Genomic DNA, 8,077 nt, shown 5'->3' with positions numbered 1-8,077 from the left:
CAGTGCATGAACTAGCACTGGAGGACATCTGGGTACAAATGCTTGACAGGATAGGACTTAACATGCATGGCAGAATGCATGAGGTCTGGTGGGGGTACATGGGTGATGGTGGTGGTATGAGGATGTGTGGGGACACGGATGGGGAATGGGGTCTAAATCGATTAAGAACTGCTGTATGAAATGTACAAAAGCTCAAAAAGTTTTAAAAAAGAAGTCGTTGGAAGGTGTATTTCATCTTATATTTGAAGTGTAAAGGAAACTGGGATTCAGGAAGAAAGAATAAAACTAAGTGTCAGAAAGCAGAGACAACGGATAGATTGGGGACCAAATATTTTCCTGCACCTCCCTGTACTCTGTCACTGCCAGGCACTCTGTAGAACCTCTGTGCAGTATTGCCCTTGGTTTTAAAATCACTAGCTTAGGAATTCACTTATAATGGACCCATTTATTGGCTCTCTGACCCATGTTCACTTCTATTTCCAGCTGTAATATACTAATAGCCATTTCCTCAGCTTTATCCTGGTTTCATCTGGATGTCCTATTCTCTTCTTTCTTCCATCCCATTTCCATATGCACTTAGAAATCTCTCCTTCACAAACATCTCTATGACCTAGCCCCTACCTTGTCTTTGAAAGAGGACCTTGCTGTTTTTCTAGCACTTTTTATTCTATTCTGTAGCCAATTTTTTATAGAATATTCTAAAAGAATGTCAACATTTTAATTACGTTCTCTATTACAGTGTGAGATCCTGGAGGATCAGCGCCACAGTGTCACTGTTCACTACTCAGTAATGCATGTGCAGCCTACTTTGAACAGTGTCTTACTGCAGGGAGGCAGACAGTAACTATTGTTGAATAAAAAGATTGGTGTAAGTTTGAAGATCATTAGACTCAGCACAACTAGATGTCTCTGTTAAACCATGACCTTAAAAGCATTGTCTAATTAACACCTCTAAAAAGTAAAATACATACTGTTTTGAAAGAATAATAGCTTTACCTAATTTCTAATTATTCTGGATTGCTTGCAGTTTCACACACTCCATCCTTTCCATTTTTTCCAGCTTTTGTTGGGACAATCCTTCTCTTGATGTCAATATCAGACTACATAAAAATTTTTATTTCACTGCTAAATGAGATTTCATAGATTCTTCTTCTGTATCTACGCTCTCCTAGAAGCTTCTACTGAAAGCCCCCAGAAATTCTGATAACATCCTCTCATCCCTTCACTCTCAAAACTTAATTTTTTAAAAATAGAAAATCTATTTATTTTCACTACAAGAGATTACAAGAATAATCTCACCCACTTTGGTCTTAATTTCCTTCTAAAATGAATGGGCTATACTACTCTATAACTAATTTATTTTGAGCACAATTCATTTTGTAACTAAAGCTCTTTTATGAAGTCTGAGATAGATCTTGATTGAAGCTTTATTAAGGATCAAATGTCTCTCCCTTTTGTCATTGAGCTATAAAGCACCTTGGAATCTCGGGAAGGAAACTGCTCTGACATGCACTGCTGAGAGAGGCCACTCTAGACACTTTGCAATCTGCAGAGAACTTCCTGAGAAGACAGCCCACGTCCGGGCTCCCCAGTCATATGACCACAGATACTGGTCTCTCTGATAGAGGAGAAGTCAGTTTCTTCACTGTTGGAAAGTCTGGACAAAAAAGCTTTGCAACTAAAATTGAATGCTCAGAAAGGCTATTGAGTTCCCGAAGGGTTCTCGAGGGAAGAAAATCAGTTTCTTCACTGTTGGAAAGTCTGGACAAAAAAGCTTTGCAACTAAAACTGAATGCTCAGAAAGGCTATTGAGTTCCCGAAGGGTTCTCGAGGGAAGAAACGTAACAAAAGCTCTCCATGGACCAGTTTAAAAGTGAGTACCCAGTGCACCCTAAAAATGAAAATTGGAGAAAATAATTATCTTCAGTATCTAAATTTTATAACCTTGGGTCTAACTTTAAAACTTTATGTTTAATATTCAAAATTTCCATGGTAGGTCAATTTTTCATAATGACAAAATAAACATGTTCCCTTTCCATGTCTTTAGTTGATTAGAAAGTAAGTACAAGCAGATCTCCTTTTCAACATACACACACTCCATGCCTCCCACACCTTAACTCCAGCAGGAAAAAAAAAAAACTATTTATAGAATATCTGAGAAAGTACATGTGAAAAAAACAGGGAAGATTTTACTGGAAGCAGTTTCCTTTGGCTGACCAGTCTTTAGGATAGAGTTTTATAATGCTCACAAGCAAACCCCATTCTAGTACCACTTATATTTCAACTGTGAATCAAGAACATAATTGTTAAAGGTGTCAAGACACAAGGCTTAGATGTATTCATTGAATTGATTTCTTTGTGTGAGGTAAAAATGAATAGGTTACCGAGAGAGCTAATTCATTCTTTTCAGCTCCACACTGATTAACTCGCCCATTGACTTTCCATGTACAAATGCATGTTCTTCCTTAGTGGCTCTGCATACAAAAATGGCATCCAGTCATATTACCAAAGATGCAAATTTACTAGCATTTGTGTTTTCAGTAATGACTCCTGTTTATACAGTTTGGCTTAGGCTGCCTTTGTATTTGTGTATTAGCTAGCATCGACTTTACAAAGAAAACGACTTAAAATATTTCACGTGGTCAGAGACAAAGCAACGGAATAAAATGACTTGTTTTGGACAGTTTTAAGAGGAATCTTTTTGATAGAACATACATCCAGACCCAAATGTAAGGAGAAAGAAGTGAAGTATTTTTTCTAGATAGTTTTTAAAAAGTGCTATTTACAATGATGGCTATAAGGTCTAAAACTAAAGTAATATAATTTCTTGAAAAAATATTTAATTTGTGCAGTTATGATCGACTGAAACTGGAGATGCTCTGAGCTTTGGTTAAATGATGATTGGTCCAAGGCTGAATAAGTGTTAAATTATCTGTGCTTCTCTGTGAACTGTCATAAAAAAGATGAAGCTGTCTCATGAGATTTGTATCCATAAAAAGCTGTGAAAAGTTGGAAGCAGTTGGTCATACATGTGTTAATTCATCTTCAATTTTATTCCTTTTTTGCATTCCAGGTTTCCCATGATTTTTTAAATGGACTTATTTATGCATCATAGTGGTAGTGGAGTGGTATAAGTGTGGGGCAAACATGTTTTATGTAGCTTAAGATCTACATTTTTTATATGGCATAAACAACTATTTTCATTATTATTATTTTATTTTTAAAAACTTAAAGGAAAATTTTATTTATTTTTATTTTACCCATATGAGTGTTTTGCCTGCGTGTGTGTAAGTGCACTCATGTCATGCATGCTGTAGAGACCAGAAGAGGGCATCAGATCCCCTGGAACTGGAATCACTGATAGTTGTGAGCTTCCAAGCAGGATCTGGGCATGTAATCCAAGTCTTCTGCCATGGCAGCCAGTGCTCTTCACCCCTGAGTCATCTCTCCAAGCCCTGACCCCGCCCCTCCCCCCCTTTTTTGAGACAGTCTTATGTAGCTCAGACGTGCCCAAATTTTAAATACTTTAATTTAAAGTATAATTATGGTGATGTTATGTTTCTAACACAACCATTTTCCTCATTAATTCTAATTAAGCTCTCATATGTGAAGAAGATAGTGGGTAGAATAATAGACGGCTGGTGGAGCCTTCCAAAGTAATAATGGGCCATTTAGGAACACAGAGAATATGCAATCACAAATTATAAAAATTATAAAGGGAGAACTGAGTCTCGGAGAAGAATAAACTAGTGTGGCATGTTGCATTTTTTTTTCTTATGAGTATAGTGCTTTTTTTTTTTTGGTCTTTTGGAGACAGGGTCTCCCTGTAGTCCCAGCTCTCTTGGAACTCACTATGTAGACCAGGCTGACCTTGAATGCACAGAGATCCACCTGCTTCTGCCTCCTGAGTGCTGGGATTAAAGGAGTGCACCACCATGCCTGTCAGTATAGAGCTTTTTAATTCTTTGAAACAATAACAAAAGAAAACATATATGGGAAGTGAACTGGCTGCTGGGTAAAATTTCTCCTGTTTAATGATGTATCTTCAAACTTAAAGTTGTCATTTCTTTTATTTGTAATACGTCTTATTTCAGCACACCAAACACTAAATGGAGTGTAATAGATTTTATAGAAATGCCAAGACAGGTAGTAATTTACATGTTCTCTTTGGCATAAAAAAAATCAATAATATGTAATATAAACCCTTTGGAATGCTGACACAGAAAATACTCATGTCCAAGCCAGCCCTTTATGCACAGATAAATGACCTCAGCTCTAAACCAGACAATGATTATCTAAATTCCTTCTAGTCTATATTTCTAAAGTAGAAATTACAAAAATAGATGAGTAGTGACTATTTCCATTTTTAAAATATAGCAACAGCTGAGAGAAGCTTTGGGAAAACATTTGAAAGCATTTGCTTTACTTTTTGCTTTGAAAGCATTTCAAATTGTCTTAGAAAATAAACCTATTATTTAGACGTTTATCAAACATATTCTCATTTAAGGCTTATACATTCGTATTGGCACTTAATTTTTGCTAAGGACTACAAATAGTTGAACTAGCAATGACATTGAATTTTTAAATTTTACATAGTCCTTTCATAGCCACTTAATCAACATATCAACATAATAAGTTGTGTGGGTAGATCTGAAAGCAGGTGTTCATATCCTTACACTAGAGAAGAAAAATTGTATTTCTGAAAAGCCAAATAATTGATAATGTTCCTGGCTCAAACAGAGCTCCCAGAGTTGTTGTTCATGGTCACATTAAGACTTTACTTAAGAAGCTAGGATGTGGTGTCCATCCAAGCAAGGAGGCATCATTGTTCAGGTGGAGGAGGGACTGCTTAGGAACAAGAAAGCATCATCTCAAGTGTACACAGGCTGTTTTTTTACTTTTTATTAAGCCACATATTGGGAGATGTGTTTTGCTGTTTGCATGATGCCCGTCTTGGGCATGAGTTAATTACACTGGAGCTTCTGGGAGGGACACAAAGGATTTTTTTCTCTGTTGTTTAGCCTCTATTTCTTTCCAAATATGAGTGGAAATTAGTGGCATATTTAAGTGGTTGAGAGTAAAAAAAAATAGAAAAGAATTGCTTATACATATAATCCAAACTTGAAGGTAATGTGAGAGGGAAGACAGCATCACTGACTTTATTCTGGCAACTTGTTTTCCTGTTCCATGATTAATCCAGCTCCTCTTTTGGAATTCTGATTAAATAAACAAAATACTACCATTACAATGGAAAATTTCACACATCCTGGTACCATTCCTGTTTTTCTTGAAATTAATGACAAATCTTTTCTATTACAAAGTTTATACTTTTATAATATGCATCACCTTGTTTTGTATACATCTTAAGAGTTACACAGGTCTTGGCACATTACTCCTTGTTTTCTCATCTATTCCCGTCTTTTGGGTCTGGTCTGGTTGATAAGTATAAATCTAGTTTTTTGTTTTGTTTGGTTTTTTGAATATATTATATTAAAATGTCCTTTCTTATATCGATTGTGATTTGAATTATGTCCATGTTTGGTTTTGTTCTTAAAAACAAATGAGATTTGTTGTGCTACATGCAAGAGTGTCACTAAAGTTTATTCTTACTCTAGCATTTTGGGTTGATAGGATACAAATATTCAATATTTTGCAGGACTGACTAATTTCTCCCTCAATATTCATATTCACTTCTTTCCATCCTCTCTTGGAGATAGTGTCTTTCTTTTTCATTTTTTCCAGTCTAATGGAAGGACAATTTTATCTGTATTCTTTTTTCATTTTCTTTTTAAGAGAGGGTCTCCCTGTAACCCCAGCTGGCCTGGACCTTGCTCTGTCTCCTGAGTTCTGGGATTAAAGGCATGCACCACCACTTTATCTGTATTTTAATTGGCAGCTCTTCAACTGTTTGTGAGGTTGAGCTCCTTTCCACACTTTGACTTGTTACCTGTAGTGAAATTCCTGGTTCCATTTTTATGCCAATCTTTCTTGTGTTTTTTTTTTCCTTACCAATTTGTGTCTGTTGTGGCTGTTAGTTGTCAGTGTTTTTGTCTGGGTCACAAGACAAGGAGAAAATTATAAAGAGCTTAGTGGGATGTGGTTCATTTGAAAGAAAATGGCAAAAAGGTAGAACACTTTGATGTCACAGCATTCCTAGTTGATCCTGTGATATTTGTTCCATTTGGTCCTAGAGCAAACTTCAGTAAGTATACATTAAAACACTTTCAGAGGCTGGAGAGATGGCTCAACAGTTAAGAGCATTTGCTGCTCTTGCAGAGGACCTGCGTTCAGTTTCCAACACCTATGTGGCAGCTTATAACTGTCTGTAACTACAGTTCCAGAGGACCGGATGCCTCTTCTAGGCTGCAGGTACCAAGCATGAATATGATACACACATGTATATTCAGGCAAACACTCATATACATAAAAGAAAAATCAACAAATCTTTTTTAAAAAATAAAAACTTTTCCATTGGACTTCTGGGCATCCATCCTTCAAAGCCTCCTTAGAAGCTTTATCAACATGTATGCAGTGCTGGTTTCTTTTCTCATTACTATGACAAAACAGAGACAGAGTTTACCCTGGTTCACAGTTTGAGCTGACACACTTTATCATAGTAGAGACAGCATAGTGGCAGGAGTGTGAAGTACCCAGGCACACTGTGACTGCAGTCAGTAGAGATAAAGGAATGCTGGTGCACAGCTGGCTTCCTCCCTTTTATTCAGTCCAGGACCCCAGCCAATGAATTGGTACCACCCACATTCAGGCTGGGTCTTCAAAGCTTCCTCATTTAAATTTCTCTGGAAATGTCCTCATACAGACATGATCCACATATTTCCTAGGTGATTTTAAATCTAGTCAAGTTGACAATGAACATTAACAGCCACACATGCAAATCAATTAATATCACATCACCTGGTAGTGTAATGTAACAGTAGCTCAGCTTCCAGAAAGTGTTTTGGATACTCATTTTGTGCCTGATTTCTTGCAGCATCTGTAATCCTGGATCACTTCATTGCTTTGGATTTCTATGACCAACTGCAATCAGACTTTTTGTTTCTTGATGAGTAGCCACAGATCCCCCAATCCTTCCAAACACACTTTGATTTCACCTTGTGGCTGGGTGTATCATTGACTAACTGGTTTAGAAATACAAAACCTTAAAATAGTTATATTTATCATTATTGTTTTTTATTCCTTTGAGTTTTGAGTCTTATGAAACTGTTACTACTCTGATGTCATAATGACTATCTTAATTTTCTTTTCAAAGTTTTACATACTTAATTTCATATGGATTTTCAACTTTTCCTGGCAACATTTGTTGACTTGCTCAAACATTTCCGTCACCTGTCACGGTCGTTTCCATCAAGTTCCATGTAAGTTTATGCGTGTTCTGTTTTCTCTTTTATTTCACTGGGTTATGCGGCTACCCCATGCTAATACTGTGCTATTTTTAGGACCATGGCTATACAGTAGTCTTGACATCTAGTAAGGTACCTCTGCTAGCTAAGCCTTCACTAAGAGCAGGCCTTCTCCTACTACCACTGTTCACTTACTCCCAGTTCCCTTCTCCATAGCATAGCAGCATCTACACAATGCATATACATTTTACTTATTCATTACACCTTTCCCAAAAGAATATAAATTCAGTAAAAACAGGACTTTATTTTGTTCACGTCTTTGCCCTAATTAGCCTGCCCAGAGTATTTCTTTAATGATTTAACAAATTTGAGACAATTGACATGTATAAATGAATAAATAGATGCACAAATGTGGATGGGTTCTTGTCCACAATCTTTTTTACTTTGCCTGATGTTGATTATAAAGTTATTCTGCCTTCAAAAAAGCATTGGCTAGATTTCAGATGTTTTATATAAAGTTATTCCCAAGACTACATTAAGGTCTAGAGTTTCCTTATGAGTAGACACTGATAAATACTTTGGTCTTTTTAATATGAGAGTTTTACTAAGGTTTCTACAAATTGTTTGGTTTTTTTTTTTTTTTTGAGCTATTTTGTGTGATTGGACTTTTTTTCTGTAAAATTGGTTCTGTTGTCTATACAGATAGACAAATTCGT

Source organism: Nannospalax galili, unplaced genomic scaffold (assembly GCF_000622305.1).
Source record: "Nannospalax galili isolate Female #2095 unplaced genomic scaffold, S.galili_v1.0 scaffold449, whole genome shotgun sequence".
In the NCBI taxonomy this organism is placed as follows: Eukaryota; Metazoa; Chordata; class Mammalia; order Rodentia; family Spalacidae; genus Nannospalax; species Nannospalax galili.
Note: the sequence above shows the minus strand (reverse complement) of the source record.